The sequence below is a fragment of the Apium graveolens genome, chromosome 2 (genome assembly GCF_009905375.1).
Source record: "Apium graveolens cultivar Ventura chromosome 2, ASM990537v1, whole genome shotgun sequence".
Classification (NCBI taxonomy): domain Eukaryota; kingdom Viridiplantae; phylum Streptophyta; class Magnoliopsida; order Apiales; family Apiaceae; genus Apium; species Apium graveolens.
In genome coordinates, this window is record NC_133648.1 from 146,393,739 (window position 1) to 146,414,368 (window position 20,630).

Sequence of the window (20,630 nt, forward strand, 5' to 3'; positions counted from 1 at the left end):
TCTAAAACCGGGGTCGATGTTCCCGAGTATATTATATATATATATTTATATATATATGTATTGATATAGTTTTCAAAACTATTAATCGAATAAGGTTTATTTGATAACTTTATTTTATTTAATGAATATTAGTTGAATATTCATTTGATGACTCTGTTTATTTTATTTAATGAATATTATTTTGAATATTCATTTGAGGACTTAAGACTCCGTTTATATTAATTAATGAATATTAGTTGAATATTTATTCGAGGACTTATGACTCCGTATATTTACTAATTAATATTATTTATTTTATTAAAGAATAATGTTTCGATAATCAAATTTATTTTCAATTATTCAAATAAAGATCATACTTTCGTATAAGTATACCTTTGGTTATTTAATATCCATTTCAAGTATGAGTTTTAAAACTTTTACTTCAATTATTTTTATAAGGATTATCCTTATGGGAATATTATTTAAATAATGATATTCAGATATTTTCTAATATATCGGGACTGATTTATTTCATTAAATCAGCATTACTTCAAACATTCTTAAAAATGTTTTCGAGTCTTCAAAATGATTTTTAAAAGTTAGAGCGGATCCCAAAACTCATTTTTATATTTAAGATCTTCCTTTCAAAGGGGATTTAAATACTCGCTCAAAATCTGAGGGATCGGGTTCTATGGTGTATTTTATATTCGCAACGTGGTTGCTGTTTTGAGACAACAATTTGATTACTTGCCCAATGTTCGGGAAGTAAGTCCATCTGATTGAGTCGGCATAAGCGAGAGGTCGGGGTACGGTCTATGAAGGTGTAAGAGGCTGGGTGACAGTCCATCCACGCGTGAGTGGCCGGGTAACGGTCTAGCGCGAGGTCCGAATGCGGCCAGGGTGATGACCGGCGAGGAATTCATCCATCTACAGTAGAAAAGGTTACTTATTGGTATCTTTGCCTGATCAGCAAGATATCGGGTTTATGCCACAATTCTTTTCCTTTCCAAAAATTCATTGGATGTTACAAACTCTATTCATACTTTACATGACAGAGGTTTTCAGGAAATGTATAAGAGATATATATGTGGATATATATATCGGGACTTAATGAAGTATCTCATAACTTCATTTCATTCAATAATATTTCAAAGATTTAATCTATTCAAATCTTATCTTGTAGTCTCATCTATGTGATGAACTGTCGAGAACTCATTATACTCTGAACAGTGGTAGTTCAAGTAGTTTTATAAATGATATAAGTATAGTGAACTATTTGGTAACGTCATCCCTTGTTTTGCTTATATCCAGTAAGTAATTATCTTACATTTGATAAAGGATTTTAGTAAGTTATCCATTTAGATACTTGTATTATTGTTTATACTATATATTATCTTGCGAGCTGTAATGCTCACTCTTGCTTTATTTCTTCATCACACAACAAGAGTTAGGAAAGATGACCAGCTCAAGCAGACCCAGCTCAAGAGCGTGGGAAGCGCCCCGCGCCTTCCCGTTGAGATCATAGCTGCTATAGCTGCAGAGGTAGATCTATCTGTAGATCAGACCTTCTACTTTTAGGAATCAATTATGTATAATTATAACTTGTGGCAGATAATGGCAATTAATTGTAAACTTATCAAATAATCATTTTGGGTTGTAATAACTTAAAAATTGTGGATTCAAAGACTTGTACTTATTTCAATTTCATCTCTGAGACTATAACGGGTTGTGGTGTGTGTTAGTGGGGGGTCACAGCATGAGGTTATTTATTATTAATTAAGTTAAGTGATATTGTGGAAAGAAAGACCGTGACGACCCGGATCCCCGACCCCGGATCTGGGGGTGTTACAGAAATGGTATCAGAGCTAAGCGTTATAAACCTCAGAGATGAAGTGACGTTAAAATAATAAGTTCACTAAGATAAATAAGAACTCTTGCCAAGTTCCTAGTCGGACTACCTAACGTAGTACTGACAGTTAAAACCCTTATGGGAACCCTTATAAATATCGTGATAAAAGCGTAGTTCATTATCGTATATGGTAGCGGGACTCCGAACCCTGAGGTTGAGGAGCAACAACGCGATGATGTTTTATTAATTATTGGAGATCGGATTGTGGATTCGATAGAGCATCCTAACACAGGACCGGATGATGTTCATATTGAGGATGTAGCGGTTGAGGATGTTGTCCTAGAAGGGATTGTTGCTGAGAAGAATCCCGTGGAGGATCCTGACAAGAATGAATAAAGGACCACTGAGGAATTGATGACTATGGTTAGGGCGACTACCAGAGGTAGGATTGGCCGGTCACTACCGGAGGTGCGTTCAAGTTTGTAAAGATAGTAGCCCTTTAACGCGGCTTACTCGTAAGACTGAGAAGTTTGAATGGACAGAGAAATGCGAGAACGGCTTTCAAGAACTGAAGCAAAGGTTGGTGACGTCCCCTCTGTTAGCGTTTCCGGATGGGAAATGAGATTTTGTGAAGTGTAGTGACACTTCGCATAAGGAATTAGGGTGCTCTTATACAGCACAACAAGGTACTCGTGTACGCGTCAAGAAACTTAAGGGAATATAAAATTCGATATCCCCACCCATGAGCTTGGGCTCGTGGCAATAGTTTTGCCCTAAAGATTGGAGGCACTACTTGTATGGAGAGAAGTGCGAGATTTACCTAAGCCATAAATGCTCTAGTATATTTTCCCGTAGAAAGAACTCAACATACGCCAGAGGAGGCGGTTAGAGCTAATCAAGAATTATGATTGGGAGATTCTTTATCATTCGGGGAAAGCCAATGTGGTGGCTGATGCCCTTAGTAAAAAGGAGAGACTCAAGATGATAATGTCTTTGGGAGAGTTTATAAGAGATTTTGAGAAAATGGAAATAGAAGTGAAGGTAACCGGAGCCGGTACCGAAAAGCTGTTTGAGATTGCAATACAGTCCGAATTATCGGAAAAGAACATATTGTGCCAGAAAAAGTAATGAATGAAGGCAGAGAGCCAACGATTAAATAAAAGATTAATACCGAGAAAGATGATAAGGGAATAATGAGGTATTCCTACAGAATTTGGGTTCCAAATGTTCAAGAGCTTAAAGATGAGATCTTAGATGAAAGCTAGTTTGAGGAAACAATGCGGTAAGAAATTCTTTCAGGACCTTGAAGTCGCTAAGCTCTCAGAGTTCCAAGGAACAAGCTGACCCAGTCGAGGCAAGAGCCTGGCTAAAGGAAATATAAGAATCATTTGAGATTCTAAATGATTGACGAATCACAAAAGACTGTTTTTATCACTTACCCTCCTAAGAGAGAGGCCACCCGCTGGTGAAAGGCCAAGGAAGGCACAGAGCAAGAGATTATAATAAACTGATTTAAGTTCATTCAATTGTTTCAGGACATTACTTTCCAAGGTTATGGAGATAGTGTAAAAGCTTTAGAGCCAGAACAAAGGCAGAAGAGTATGATGAATTATGAATCTAAGTTGTAAAAGTTATCAAGATTCGTTCTGAGGACACGAATCCAGAATGACGGGATGTTTGAAATCAATGCTTATGTTGTGTTGGTTCATGAAATAATGATAAGAGAAAGGAAAATAAAAAAGAAACTGAAGTGGAAAGGAATATAAAGGCAATAGAGTTTGAGGAATGATAAGGGAGTTGGGTATGAGGAAACCCTAAAGACTCGTAGCAATAGAAATAGAAAAGTATGTAATCATCAGGATGAGGGTGATTCACCATGAGTTAAAGTTGATGATTGAAGGAATAAGAGATACATATATTTTATCCCCTGTAAGTTGGGAGGGTTCGAGGAAATCTTGAGATAGTTCGAAGGATAAATAATGAGACGCGGATAGACTGAGGAGACAAGGAAGTAAGAAATTAGGAAAATTGGATGAAGGAAGTGACCTTCAAGAATGTGAAGTGTAAGACCGGTGGCTTGATACCCAGAAAGGGAGACGCCAGGTATGAAAGATATCCCAACATTGAGATGACTGTTGAGATAAACAACAAAAGTAAATAAGGAATTATTAAGAAGAAGTTCACGTTGAACACGACCAATATCTTCCAGAACATCCTTGTTATCGTTACCCAATTTAGGCAAGAAAATCGGATAATCGTTGTTATCTTTTGGAGGCCATATTGATTGACCTCATTTTGAATACAGTTGTTATTGTGAAATTCGGCATATACTATCGAGGTGGGAATGATTGAATAAGAAACCCTTACTAGGGATATATGACTTGATTTATCCATGGAAGGATGCATGTACCTTTTTAAAGGTGGAATTAAGGATAGAACATCGGTAACTTAAAATGAATCCTAGGGGAATGCATAAATGTTGGCATTTCACCCTTAATAGGGATAGTATGAGTTTTGACAGTATGAATTGGAAAGGATTAAGGTAATAACAACCTTTAAGGATCAGTGGAGAAATTTTTCAGAAGTATATAGACAATGATTCTGGTATTAATAAATGGTATTTTGATATGCCCTGTATCTAGGGAATACAGGAGGAACGATTCAAGGATAACCTTAGAGGTTTTACAAGGAGAAAGGTAATATTCAAAATTCTCAAGAATAGAAATATTGATAAAGGATATATGACGTAATTATAATGATGCCAAGTGGGGCACGTGTTAAACCACGAGAAAGTATGGATCGAACCAGTAAGGGTCGAAATTGTTCAGGGAAATTAGGACCTAAGATAAAAGATGTTCTAAATATGATTGAGAGTCAGTCGTGACAGTGATTAACCTCTAAAGACTGAGGCAATAACTTATGGAAAAATGGTGACATTTTTTTTTACTCATTAGATTTTAAGGAAAACATCTTCACATAAGCAGTGGTTGAAATGAGGTAGAAAATTTATTTGGAGGTGGTTAAAATGGCATTGACTGTAAGGAAATTTTACTATCAGGAAAGGCCAAAGAGGTGGCCGACACTTTAAAGGTAAGAGGATAATTATAGGCGCTTGTGCCAAAGGAATACAGTGATGATGGTTAAAGCTGTGAAGGTTGTATTATGGTTTGGAAGATTGACATTCCTTCTGATGATTGTGCAATACCTAACCGTAATAGTATTTGGTAAAGGTTTAATTCGTGTAATCGCCATGAGTGGGCTATCTATCTCAGAAGGTACTATCTTGAGATAAGCCAGGACCATGTTTCAAAAAGGACTAGACGAACCTTTGAGTTAAGTCTTCTATTCAAGGCATATGATTAAGAATGGTATTAACCTGCTATCGTTGCTTTGATTGAAACTCTTTTGCAATTTTATCTGCTTCATGTCATGAAAGTACGTCATAATTTGGAGTGTTCTTCATAAATTATGAATGGTGATTATGTTAACTCCCTAGAAAAATTCTATACTACATGTATGGACTCTGTATGGTTAGATATTAAGATTTCATGGAAAGTGAATGACGACAGTAGGTCAGTGGTGGACCATAGTAATGCAGCCATGATTCTGCGAGTAATGAGCTGATTACAACCTTGAGAGTTGTATTGGAATGGATGTTGAGATTGAGTACCACTAATCGGGTCGTGTTGACGTATAAGTTATCTTTCATAGAAAAACTAGGTCGATTATTTACCTATTGAATATTTATTCCTTCTTATCAGTAGAGAGTCGTATGACTATACGAGGAACGTTGCGATGCAAGCATAGAATTCTAGTAACGATGATGTCTAGAATGAGATCCCAGATTCGATTTTCGATATCGAGGGAGTTTCAAAGGTGATTGTGTATAAGCTCGAGGAAGAGCATGGGTCCATAGAATGATGGACGGAATAGCAAAAATATTTAGGCACGTGAAATACGATGCTATAATACTTGATGTTGATATAAATACATATATGTTTTGTTCTCCTATGACAAACCTCTATAGTTCAAAGGTAGATTCCAAACCAGATATTTTATGGCAATAATTTTTTTTACGTATATACAATTCTCTTCAGTTCGTTCTTTTCTCTTCTTTTCATTTCATGTAAGCTGAGAAGAACAACCCTTCTAGAAGGGGAGGTATTGCCGAATTACTATCTATCTGTGTGATTGAAGCCTAGTAGGATACCACATGTTGTTTAATTGCTTGTCAAGTACTAAAGGATGGCCACCTTCTGTACTAACTATACAATAGAACAAGTGTTCATGATCATAGTGATCTCTCAACAAATTCCTTTACTTCTATATGATTGATCAAACTTTGGAAAATAGAAATAGCTGAAAAAGGAGTAGTAAAGTTATGGTGGTATTCGGAATGGAAACATATTCGTGATACTAAGGTTGACGTGGTTATTAAAAGGTTATAGAACGCTAACGAGCAAAAGTATAACCAGTATAATATTAGGAACGGAAGGTAGTAGCGATTACGAACTGGAAAAGAATGGGTATTGAGAAGCAAAAGCTCTAATGCTAAAAGTTATAATGAGAGTCTGTGCAATAGACTTGAAAGAATTTGGAATGATCACTTAACGCGGATTGAGTTTTCTCACGACAATAGATCGTATGTCAGGTATCGAGACGTCATCTTATGAGATCTTTGGGGGAAGACAATGTCGATCCCCCTTATGTTAGGATGAAGTTGTAGATCGCAAGATGCTCGGACCAGACCAAGGATATAATAGATTTAATCAGAGGACGGCTGGTAGTAGCCCAAGATGGGAACACGAAGTATGTTGATTTGACACGAAAGGACAAGGAATAGGAAGTAGGGGACCTAGTGCTGTTATAGGTATTCCCTTGGAAAGGATGGATGAGGTTCGGAAAGAAAGGGAAGCTAAGCCCACGAATTGTTGGACCCTTTGAGGTATTAAGACATATTGGGAAAAAAGCATATGAGCTAGCCCTACCCCCGAACATGTAGCAAGTTCATAATGTGTTCCACGTATCAATGTTAAGGAAGTGTAATTTGAATGCCAGATAAATAGGGGCATAGGAGCGCATAGACATGCAACCATACGTAACCTATATGGAACAGCCAGGAAGGGTTATAGATTGAAAAAAAAAGGGACAAGTGCTTAGGAGAAGGGTTATCAAACTATTCAGAGTTTGATGGAAGAACCACAATGTGGGAAAATATACTTGAGAGTTAGAAAGTGCAATGCTAAGAAAGTATCCCTATTCATTTTCTATCTGATTCCGGGACGGAATCCTTTTAAGGAGGGGAGACTGTAATAACCTCAATTTTTGGAATTTTTGAAACCCTTATGAATAGTGATTTTGCTGATTATGCTGAATAAGAAAACTTTTCATGCCACACTATGTAGGGGTTCTTTTATTGTTATTCTGAGATCTTATTAGCACTCTATATGATATATAAGTGTATGTAAAGATCGTCATAATCCAAATTCAAACACTTTGATTTTTCCCGAAAATCCACCAGATACCGAAAGAGTTGAGTATAAGATAACATGATAAAAAGGATTTAAATTCAAGGATTATAAGAGAGGATCATAAAAAGGAATATAATGTATTGAGAAAGGATAAGGAAACCCAAGTAATAAGATCCCGGGTATGATCCCTCAAACGATAAACGAAAATGAAAGTTAAGCGAACCGTATAACAAATCAGCGGTCATTAGCCAAGTAATTAGAAGCTAATCAAAGAGGTTAGTGGGGATGATGTCATCAAACCAATAAGAAGAGGACAAGTGTGGGAGGATGACATAACAAGGTGACATAAGCATGACAAAAAGGAAGGGTGTTGTTGGTTGATTCTTGGCCATGCAAAAGTTACCATGGTTAAAAGTAATAAATCAAAACAAAACAACATCAACCAAGCCAAAACAATTCATTTCACCAAAACACAAAGTTGACTTCTCTTTTCTTCAAAGAAAGCTCTCGGCCTCTTTTCCATTTTAAGAAGAAAAAAACCAAAATCTAAGATCCAAGCCTTGTTAATTAGTGAGGTAATTATCTAATACTCCTTATACATAGATATAGCTATCCTATAAGTTTGAGCTTCTAATTCATTCACAATCTCTTCCTAAAAATCATGGAAGAAGAGGGTGAATAGTGTTTTTCAAGAACTTAAATTTTTGTTCTTGAGTTTTTGTTTAGATTAAGCTTGGATAAGGACTTTTAAGGGTGATTCCAAGCTAATTAATTGATTCTCCACTCTCCAAGGAAGGTATAACCCCTCCAAACCCTAACTTTACTTTGAGTATTCGGTTTAGTTTTGTTGTTATGGTTCATGAGAAGCATGATTCTTGTAGACTTAGTGTGTGGTTGGTTTTGTAATGAGTTGGAGTTGTAATTCTTGGATTATTGATTAATGAACTTAAGTATAGTTTTAATTCATGTTTAAGAATAATATAAATTGGAGAACTTGAGGTGTTGGTGCTTTTGTAGTATGGTATGGATGGATTTTGGTTGTGTGAATGAATTGTGGTTGATTGGTGGTTGGTTTGGAGTAGAAGAAAAATTGGTAATCGCGTAAACATAGCTGTCGTAATGTCCGATTTACTTTAGACTGTTTTTGCTCTTAACATCAAGACCCGAGAACTCACTGTTAGATTTTGACCATTGCCATGATTAGATAGTTCATGTTACGAGCTTCGTTTTGATATGTGGTTCATTTGAATCCGATGTACGGTTTAGGAGAAACGACCGTTTTAAGTAACGGCGTTTCGCGAACGAACCATTACCTCTCGCCTTACTTTGGAACATAAATTAAAGACCTTAAAGGACTAATTGGAGTATGAATCATTTATGTAAAGTGTATTAGGCAGTTGGTAAGGCACTCGTGAAAGAATCGCCTTAAAACCCTTAATGGTTAATTTATTAAAAATGGTGGAGCCGAGGGTACTCGAGTGACTTATGTGATTCGTTAGCGTATAAGTTACCATAAGTGAACGTTAGGGTTCAATTGGTTAAAGTCTAGTTTCTTAAGCGACCGGGGTTTAATTCCGACTTATGTTAATGTTCATAGGTTATCGGACCCACTCTAAGCTAAGTCTATCCGGGATCACTCAGGCAAGTTTTCTACCCGTTATACTGTTGTTGTGATGTATACATATGTATATGCATTATCTTATGATAGATGCATGATGGTTAATTAGCAAATTTTTGTGATATATTGGAGCATGTGATATGGTATATATGCATGCCGGTTTCGTAATCTTGATGCGGTTATTAAAAGGTTATAGAACGCTAACAAGCAAAAGTGTAACCAGTATAATATTAGGTACGAAAGAAAGTAACGATTACGAACTGGAAAAGAGTGGGTATTGAGAAGCAAAAGCTATAATGCTAGAAGCTATGATGAGAGTCTGTGCAATAGACTTGAAAGAATTTGGAATGATCACTTAACGTGGATTGAATTTTCTCACAACAATAGATCGTATGTCAGGTATCGAGATGTCGCCTTATGAGATCCTTGAGGGAAGACAATGTCGATCTCCCTTATGTTAGGATGAAGTTGTAGAGCGCAAGATGCTCGGACCAACAGTGGTCCAAAGGACAAAGAATATAAAAGATTTAATCAGAGGACGGCTGATAGTAGCCCAAGATGGATATAAAAAGTATGCTGATTTGACACGAAAGGACAAAGAGTATGAAATAGGGGACCTAGTGATGTTAAAGGTATTCCCTTGGAAAGGATCGATGAGGCTCGGAAAGAATGGAAAGCTAATTCCATAATGTGTTGGACCCTTGGAGATATTAAGACGTATTGGGAAGTTAGCATATGAGCTAGCCCTACCCCCGAACCTGCAGCAAGTTCATAACATATTCCACGTATCAATGTTAAGGAAGTGTAATCCGGATGCCAGACAAATAAGGGCATATGAGCGCATAGACATGCAACCAGACGTAACCTATATGGAGCAACCAGGAAGGGTTATAGATCAAAAAGGAACAAGTGCTTAGGAGAAGGGTTATGAAACTAGTCAGAGTTTGGTGGTAGAACCACAATGTGGAAAATTTACTTGAGAGTTAGAAAGTGCAATGCTAAGAAAGTATCCCTCTTCATTTTCTATCTGATTCCGGGACGGAATTCTTTTAAGGAGGGGAGACTGTAATAACCCCAAAAATTTTGGACTTTTTGTAACCCTTATGAATAGTGATTTTGCTGATTATGCTGATTAAGAAAACTTTTCATGCCACACTATGTAGGAGTTCTTTTATTGATATTCTGAGATCTTATTAGTACTCCATAGGGTATATAAGTGTATGTAAAGATCGTCAGAATTCAAATTCGAACACTTTGATTTTTCCCGAAAATCCACCAGATACCGAAAGAATTGAATATAAGGTAACATGATTAAAAGGATTTAAATTCAAGGATTATAAGAGAGGATCATAAAAGGAATATAAAAGATTGTAAAAGGTTTAGGGGAACCCAAATAATGAGATCCCGGATATGATCCTTCAAACGATCAATGAGAACGAGAGTTAAGCGAACCGTAAAACAAATAAACGACCAAGGGGCAAGCACATACAAGTAGAATGGGTAGGAAGCTTCCAAGAGATGTGGTCAAAGAATCGCCTTAAAATTCTTAATGGTTAATTTATTAAAAATGGTGGAGCCGAGTGTACTCGAACGACTTATGTGATTCGTTAAGCGTAGGAGTGACCATAAGCGAACGTTAGGGTTCAATTAGTTAAAGTCTAGTTTCTTAAGCGACCGGAGTTTAATTCTGACTTATGTTGTTGTTCATAGGTTATCGGACCCACTCTAAGCTTAAGTCTATCCAGGAAAACTCAGGCAAGTTTTCTACCCGTTATACTGTTGTTGTGATGTATATATGTATATGCATTATTTTGTGATAAGTGCATGATTGTTATTAGCAAATCTTGCGATATATTGGAGCATGCTGATATGGTATATATGCATGCATGTTTCTTAATCTTGATATCTAATTGTTGATTCAAATGCTTATAAGTTGCATAATACCTATGCTAGAGATAAGCAGTAGTTGCGTATACCCTTAGTATAGGGGACCCAAAGGTGAACATTTTCTAAACCGGGAGTCGATGTTCCCAAGTATATTATATATATATATATATTTATATATATATAGATATAGTTTTCAAAACTATTAATCGAATAATGTTTATTCGATAACTTTATTTTGTTTACTGAATATTATTTTGAATATTCATTCGAGTACTTATGCCTCTGTTAATTTTATTTAATGAATATTATTTTGAATATTCATTCGAGGACTTATGACTCCGCTTATTTATTAAATAAGATTCTTTATTTTATTAAAGAATAATGTTTCGATAATCAAACTTATTTTCGATTATTCAAATAAAGATCGTACTTTCGTATAAGTATATCTTTGGTTATTTATTATTCATTTCAAGTATGAGTAGTAAAACTTCTAATTCAATTATTTTATAAAGATTATCCTTTATGGGAATATTATTTAAGTAATAATATTCAGAGATTTTCTCCAACATATCGAGACTGATTTATTTTATTAAATCAACATTACTCCAAACATTCTTAAAAATATTTTCGAGTCTTCAAAATGATTTTTAAAAGTTAGAGCAGATCCCAAAACTCAATTTTAGATTTAAGATCTTTCTTTCGAAGGGGATTTAAATACTCGCTCAAAACCTGAGGGATCTGGCTCTGTGGTGTATTTTATATTTGCAATGAGGTTGCTATTTTGAGAAAACATTTTGATTACTTGCCCAACATTCGGGAAGTAAGTCCATCTATTTGAGTCGGCATAAGCAACATGGGCTCAGTGGGCGTCCATGAAAGTTTAGGCTTAGTGGGAGTCCATCAATGCGTAAGTGGCTGAGTGGCAGTCCAGCATAGGTCCTAATGCGGCCAGGGTAATGGCCAGTGGGGAATTCGTCCATCTACTAGTAGAAAAGGTTACTTATTGGTATATTTGCATGATCAGCAAGATATTAGGTTTATGCCAAGGTTTTCTTCTTTCCAAATTCATTGGATATTATACCTCAATTTATACTTTTCATAACAGAGGTTTCCGAGGAAAGTATGAGATATATATAGGTGTATATATATATATATATATCGGGACTTAATGAAGTATCTCGTAACTTCATTTCTTTTGAATGATATTTCAAAGATTAAATCTATTCAAATTTTATCTTGTAGTCTCATCTATGTGATGAACTTTTGAAACTGATTATACCTTGAACGGTGGTAGTTCAAGTAGTATTCGGAAAAGATATAAGTATATTTGAGTATCTCGTAACTTCACCTTTTTAACTATATCTGGTTAATGATTATCTTATGCATGACAAGGATTTTCAGAAAAACGTTGAGACAAGGTTAGATATATGAGATCACCTTGCAACGATATTTTTTGAGACAGTTATAAACTGGAACTCTGTGTATATTATACATGGCAGAGGATTTCAAGATTGTGAAAAGTATACATACATATATACTAAATATTTTGCGACTTGGTCGCATTAAGAGATCAAATTTGGTTCAATTCTTTTTGACCAAGACTTTCATGAGTACTGTGAGAATGCTCATATTTTGTAAATTATTATGCATATTATTTCGGTGGGCTTGTTGCTCACCCTTGCTTTCTTCTTTCATCACACAACAACAGATAGAAAAGATGAACATGACCAAGCTTCCAATTCGCAAGCGGTTAGGAAATGTTCCGCAGTTTCTTGTAAGCGTTGATGCCGTTGTAGTTGAGGTACGAATTACCAATAGGCTAGGCTTTCAACTTCTGATGTACCAGACTTATGTATCTATATGAATTGTAATAATGGCAAAGAAATGTAAATTTATTCAGAAACCCTTTTAAGGTGTAATGGCTTATAATTGTGGTATAAAACGACTTGTGTTATTTTGGGTATTCATCTCTGAGACTATAACTTGTGGTGTGTGTGTATATTGTGGGGTCACAGTACGCATTAGTTGGTTGTTTATTAAGATTAAATGTTATTAAGGGAAATGGAACTCGTGACAACCCGGATCCCCGACCCCGGATTTGGGGGTGTTACAATTATCACTTCTCAGGATTTTCACTTTGTGAGTAGATCCATTTTCAATTTGCCTTATGTGGTCCAAAATAATTTATGGAGTTTCATCCTTCTTGTGTAGAAAATAAACCCATGTATATCTAGTGAAATCATCAACAATTACAAGTGTGTACCTTTTCATGTTGATAGACATTATGTTCACTGGTCCAAAAAGGTCCAGGTGTACCATGTGATATGGCTCAGAGATAGAGAATTTTGTTTTGCTTTTGAAAGATACTCTTCTTTGTTTAGACTTTTGGAAAGCATCACAAAGACCATCACTTGAGTATATCATGTTTGGTAATCTTCTTACAAGCTCCTTCTTGGCAAGTTCATTGATTGAGCTGAAATTGAGATGTGAGAGCTTCTTATGCCGTGCCCAGCTCTCATCTACTGATGCCTTAGAGATAAGGTAAGTAGCTTCCTTTTCAAGACTTTCATGTAGCCTTGCTTCATAAATGTTACCATATTTGTATCCTATCAAGACAATTTTCTTTGACTTGTTATGAACAACTTCGCAGTGTGAGTCATAGAATACAACATGATAACCTATGTCAGTGATTTGACTAATGCTCAGAAGATTATGCTTCAGTCCTTCCACCAGAGCTACATTTTCTATTGCTACCTTTCCAACTATCAAGTTGCCATATCTTAGAGTATGTCCTACATTTCCATCTCCATAAGATACATCTGGGCCAGCCTTCTTCTTAAATTCTGATAGCAGGGATTTATTTCCAGTCATGTGTCCTGAACATCCACTATCCAAGACAAGTGTATTTTTCTTGTTACCCTGCAATCAGAGGAATAATTAATTAGAAGGATTTTTAAGGACCCACACTTGTTGGGTCCTCTTTTTGGACAACTTAAGCCTTTATGTGTCAGGAGTACTTTTGACAGTCTTTCCTTTGTCAGGACCTGTCTTGTCAGAAGCAAGTTTAGTAAAATCAACAAGACTAATCACACAAGCAACTTTATTGAACTTAGGCAACGGTTTATAGTAATTGTGATACAACTTGTGATAAGAACTACAAGTATAAATCGAATTCCAGCTACTACCATAATGAAAACAAGGATTTTATGGTTTATAAAATATTGATCTACCCCTAACATCAGACTCAGGAATAGCAGTTTTCCTTTTCTTATTCCTCCTGCAATCAATAGCAAGATGATTAGTATTTCCACAGTTAAAACAAGTTTTCCTAGGATCATTGGGAACAACCTTGTAACTTGAATCCTTATAAATACCTTGCTTACCATTCCTGTTTCTTTTAGGACTCTTTACTTGAGGTTTGTCAGTAACCTCAAATATTTTCTTTTTCAATTATCTCGCTGTCAAAAGTCCTATGTTCTTTTCTTTCTTAACAGACTTAATGGTTTCCCTGCTTTTCTTTCTCTGAATTTTATCATTTACCAGTTTTTCTTGTGATACTGATGTTGAACCCTTTTCAAAAGTGGATTTGGGTTCATCAGCTTCTGATGAAATAAACTCAACAGGAGTTTTAAGGGAAATTTTATTTTCAGTGTCAACATCCTTAATTCCATCTTTATAGCCTAGGCATTCTTTCCCGTTTCTCTTTGAGATCGTCTCATGAACCTTTTTTCTTGAATCAGTCCAGGATTTAAAGGTTTTTCTCTTATTTTCTAGATCCTTTTCTAACATACTGTATCTAGACTCAAGAATATTAACTGTATGTTTAACTCTCTCACATTCTTTCTTCAAATCTAACTGATGAATTAAGTCAGACCCTAACTGATCATTCCTAGATTTCAAGATCTTAATTTCAGTTATAAGTTTATCATTTTCTAAGGTCTTATTTTTAAAACTACAATGCAAAGATTTAAGAATAGATTTCAATTCAGATATATTTTCAGTATCAAAAGAGAAGAAAAGAGTTTGTACCTTAGGCTCAGAAGCAGCAGGATCATCAAGACTGGCCATCAGTGCATATCATGTGTTTTCATCTTCAGAGTCTGAGGAGTCCATCCAATTATTGCTTAAAGTGATCAGGACTTTGCTCTTCCCTTTATCATGCTTTGTTTTCTTGCACTCTGAGGCAAAGTGACCAGGTTCATCACAGTTGTAGCACATGATCTTTGTCATGTCTAGCTTCCCAGCTTTAGAGTCCTTTCCATCTTTTCTCCCAGTTGACTTCTTTTCACCTCCAGTTAACTTCTTCCGGAAGCTTCTGGTGTTCCTAGACTTCCTGAATTGCATTCTCCTGAAGCCCTTAACCAGCAATGCGGCCATTTGCATGACATCAGAATCTGTCATGTTCTCATCAGTTCCAGAATCAGTATCATCATCAGGATTTGATGATGAATCATAAATATCTGATTCTGGAAAATTGTTCTTCTTTTGTACAGCTCCAACAGACTTTTCTTTTGAAGCTTTATCATTAACTTTCAAAGCAACAGATTTCCCTTTGCTATTTTTCCTCTCTCTCCTTTGCTGAACCTCCAAATCATAAGTTCTCAGCATGCCATAGACTTCATCCAGAGTAATTACGTCCAGATCATACTGATGTCATATGATTGAAGTCTGATTCTCCCATTCTTCACTCAAAGCTCTCAAAAACTTGGTGTTTGAATCCTCTCGATCATACACCTTTCCCACCAAAGACAGATTGTTTAGCAGAGTCAGAAATATGTCATAGATGTCAGTGAGATTTTCATCAGGCTTGGCCTCAAAGTGTTCATTTCTTGAATCAGAACAACCCTTCTGTTCTTCTTGATGGCCATGGTTCCTTGACATTGAGTTTCAAGAGCATCCCAGATTTCTTTGACAGTCTTGTAGGTTATGACCCTGTTTGACATCACAGAATCAAGACTGTTATGCAAAATGTTTCTTACCTTTTGTTAAGTGGCATTTATGACACTTATTTATGCTCTAATAAGCTTTGAGTTGATGTATTTGTACTCAAGTTATTTGTGTTTTAACGTGTTTTCAAGTGTTTTTGCATTTCAGGCTATACTTCATGAATCAAGTGAATTAATATTGTTTTGATGCTAATATGGTGTTTAGGATGTGTTGGAATAAAAGCTTGAAAGACTGGCTCGAAGCTGCAAGGAATAAAGAAGGAAAAATAAAGTTTTTTTGGCAGAAGGTCGGCGCGCCCGCGATGATGTTGCGTGCGGCCGCGCCAGGGAGCAGAAAGTCAGCGCGGCCGTGCTGGGTTGGGAATTAATAATCTTGATTCTTTTGCAATTCAAATTCTGGACTCCTCGGGTGCATGGACTGCTATATAAGCATAACTTAGGTCATTTATTAAGATATAGAAATCATAATTCAGAGTTTGAAGACATCAAGGGAGGAGAAGACGGCATGAGATCTTTTAGCATAATTCAACAAAGGCGAAGACGATCTAGTTTATTCTTGTGAATCTTTGTTTTGAGTTGTAATTTGGATGCTTGTTTCTTGTTTGTTTGAACCTATATTCTTGTGTGTACTTTGGTTTAATTATTCGTATAAAGACTACGTTTTCTATATCATGTTTTCATTGGAACCCATGTTGGTGATGAGTTCGATTATGAGCTAATCGTTATCGTGGGGTTCAAGCGGATTTATTTATGGATTTCTTTAGTTAATTTATTTGATGCCTTCGTGTGTGGTGATTGTATGATATCCTAGTTATGGTTGTGCTTATTCGTCTTATGAGCGTCACGAACTTATAAGATAGTGTGTTAATTCTTAATGAAGCGAAAGTGAATTTAAGGATTTAGAACTTGCCATGCTAGCATAGGTTCATGTATTGTTATGCATGATTCGTAGGTAATTTTACCCATCTTACTTGCCCTATGTAATCAAGATAGATAACTTGTGCTTAAACCGTTATGTTGTCAAATCCTATAGACATATAGGGTCTCAATATAATTGGTGCCTATTTAGCTTCTATCTCTTTTGTGGATGTCTAGTAGAATGGTATTCATTCAACGAAAGTTGGCATTTATCAGTTTCGTGTTATCTGATTAGTGTCATCACCATTGCATGCTAATGTTGAGAATAATAAGGCTATTGAATGAAGTATTTAATGAATTTAGAATCCCATATTTGTCATATATATTAATTCAGTCTATTTTATTCTCTTAGTTATAATAATTAGCGTAATTCTTAGTTATAAACAATCTCACTTTGTTATAGTCTTAGCATTGAATAATAACCATACACTGTTGCGTAGGTGCGTAATTTAGATAGTTAACCAATACAGTCTCTGTGGGAATGAACTAGAAAAGATCGAAACGATCGGATGGTACACGGAAAGCTCCAAATGATCGGATGGTACAGGGAAATCAGGATCTGACATTGCCGTTGTCTGGAAATCACGTCGCAAGCTAAGAATCCTGAATCGCAATACGAACCATGCCGGAGACCTACTATACAATCTCACTCAACCTCACAACATCTTATCTTTCTATTTCCTATTCCTAATCCTAACCCTCTACCCAATCCCGACAATCTAGGCTTGTTTCATTGACTTAAAACCTGTAGCTCTGATACCAACCTGTGGCGCCCTCCGAACCCGGGTCAGAAGTTTGGGGTCCACAACACAAAGACAACATATAAACTTGTATAAGAAATATTATTTTTAATGACCCTGCTTCACATAACCACGGATCGTAACAGGTTAAAGTATGAAAACAAGCCACAACTTTAACTTTTATTACAACGTACCAAATCCCAACTAATTTAACTTACAACTGATAATAAAATCATTCTTACAATCTTAATATCTCTCTACCGAATGAAGCTCCTGCTAGCTCGATCCAACTCATACTGGAACCTTAGCCCACACTTTGGACTGAGGAACTTCACTATCATCCATATCCTTTTCAACTGTAAAATATATAAACGATTCGCAAGGGTGAGCTAACTAGCTCAGCAAGTCACAATGACAAAATTGAGGTTAATCAATGATCAAACGAGATGATTCAGAGGAATCAAGTTTATTGCTAAATAATTATTAGAATTGGATATTCATTTTATGTTTTTAAAACCAAGGTTAGGCTGCTGATCAGTCACGCACTAACCCCGAGCAAAGCACACAACACTGCTCTAACTACTGGATCCAAGGCACACATTGGCCTAACTTGACCATTGGTATGGTCTGACCACGAATCTGGTCCATACATAAAAAAAACTATCCAATTCTAAAGCAGTTCAATATGATAAACAATATAATTCGATACAACAAGATCATAATCAATGATGGTTAAACACTTGAATAAAACGTAAGGAAACTCATGGATAGTACAAGGGTATATCAGGGTATGTATAAGCAACGGTTTTCAGTCCGTAAAAGATCATGTATTAGACAAATAATGATTTTTCAAGGTATAGTTCTTTGATGTTATAAAGAATGGTTGGAGTATAAAAGTTTCAGTGTTCTCAAACAATTTTGTTCCACTGTTTGGTGTTTGGTAGTTATACATTTGGGGAGTAGTATCATATTTGTGTGATTTGGTATCTGAGGATCAACAAAGGATGGTTTACAAAGAAAAAGGCTTACGGCTCAAGATCAAGAAAATCAGGGTTCAAGGGTAAATAGTTTAGAGTACTTGCAATATAAAACATGAGTTATTTTGAATAATAGCGACATATTATGAAACAGTTCGAAAATATTTGCGATATATCTTGATGAAAAGTTCAGAAGTACTTGCCTTACAGGGCTTTACAACTATTACTGATCGACTCTGAGCCGACTCTGTCGCTCAGGCTTTATTGTCTATCCACTAGATCACTCTGGATTCGACCTCAACCTTAAGTCCTTTGATTGGAACCTTACTAAGCTTTTCGACTGACCACCAACTATCTTTCGTCCAATGCCAATTCTTGGGCATTCCGACTAGAACCTACAAGGTCGAAACACCCTAACTTAGACATTCGATTATGCTTGACATATCCGCGCTAACAATCTACCCATGCGTTAACAAAACCCGACTCGTAACACATACATTATTGAAATACATGCATCAGTTAGGATTCACGTCCTCAAAATCAATTCGGTGTTCATTTTCAGAAAATGCGTATACTCGTCATTGTATGAAATTAGGGTTATTGGTTTTGGCAAAATGTTTCACTACAACATACAATCAGGTTTTGTATAAAACATACGTATATGTATTTACTTATACTCGCTCGACGTCCCGATAATCCTCGGATAGGCTCCCGTATTTCCGTAGTTCGATTTTCCGGAAATCGGACAGCGTCCCCTTTGTTTATCGGACTACCCGTCAAAACATCAATCGACGTCAATAACAACAAATCACAATCCAATTTTTCACAGTTCCACAACAATTCACATACGAAACTAATTACACGACTTATTTTATTTATTTTATAAAATTAGGACTCAGAATAAATTCATCACCGTCCACCGTCGACTCGCCGAGGCTCATCGTCGACGGCGATAAAAATTTGTCGGTGCCCGATTAATTTCGGGTTTCCATACAAATTTTCACCGATTAATTATAATTCATCTCCGCACGATAAATTTTATTTCACGAAACCTCAATTCAATTTATTCACTGCAGCAATTAAAATAAAAATTAAATCAGTAAAATTCTTAAACACCACCGCGTGTAAACACGCGCACGAACATCATCACATGAACCAGAATAGGACAGGCCAGAAAACAGAAGAGGCAAGCATTACAACCTGGAAGAATCAATCGAATACAACACAATCTAACACCACAGTCATTTAATTGATACACACACATACACGCCTGTATATGCGTGTGTATATCTACCAAACAACAACCGAAGTAGACAAATTGATAAACGGAAATGATGGCTGGAAGAGCTCACCAAAACCGGGAGTGAAACCGGACAAAACCAAGGAAGAAGCAAGAAAAATAACGAGAGGGAAGAGAGAACAGTCGAATAGAGAGAAATGAAAGGTCACCGAAATCGAGCTCCCCTTCCCTTATTTTTCTCTGTTTTTGTCTCCTCCTCTGAATTATCTTTGCTTCTTTTGTTTTTCTCTTTTTTTAAAAAATATATAATAATGAACCCAACAGTAGCAGGACAACACGTGTTTGTACTAGTATAAAATTTTGACACGTAGCAAAAATGATAAGTATAATCTTCTAGCAGCCCGATGTCGAATCGTTTTTCACGATTTAATAAACAACTTGCGGGTGAGTATAGCTAGAAAGATTACCAAAATAATTTGAAAACTTCCGGAATATTTAAAAATTAATAAAGCAAAAATTTCCATAATTTTTAAAGCATTTTTAAAAAGGCAATTAGTACCCGCATTTCACAATTAACGAACCGAGCTACACTTAGAACTAATTCAGAAAATCACGAAAATAGTCTTAAAATGTTATAAATATCCCGAAGTTTATAAAAACGTAAATTTTGTAATTTTAAAATAATTTCTGAAACGCAATTTATACCCGCTTTTAACAAATAAATGAATCAACGCGCGGGTGAAATAAATCCCGAAAATTTCCAAAATCATTTTAAAAATCTCGGAATATTCCAAACTTAGATAAATATGAGTTTCATAATTTTTGAAGAATTCTGGAATTAAATACAGATTTTACAAATAAATGTAATCAGAAAATCATACTGGGTTAAATAATTAATAAAATGTTGATTTCTAAATTTTGTAAAATCCCAAAAATAATTATTGAAATTATAAAATCATAAAACTAATTTTAGAGACAATCCAAATATTTACGGATTTAAAATTG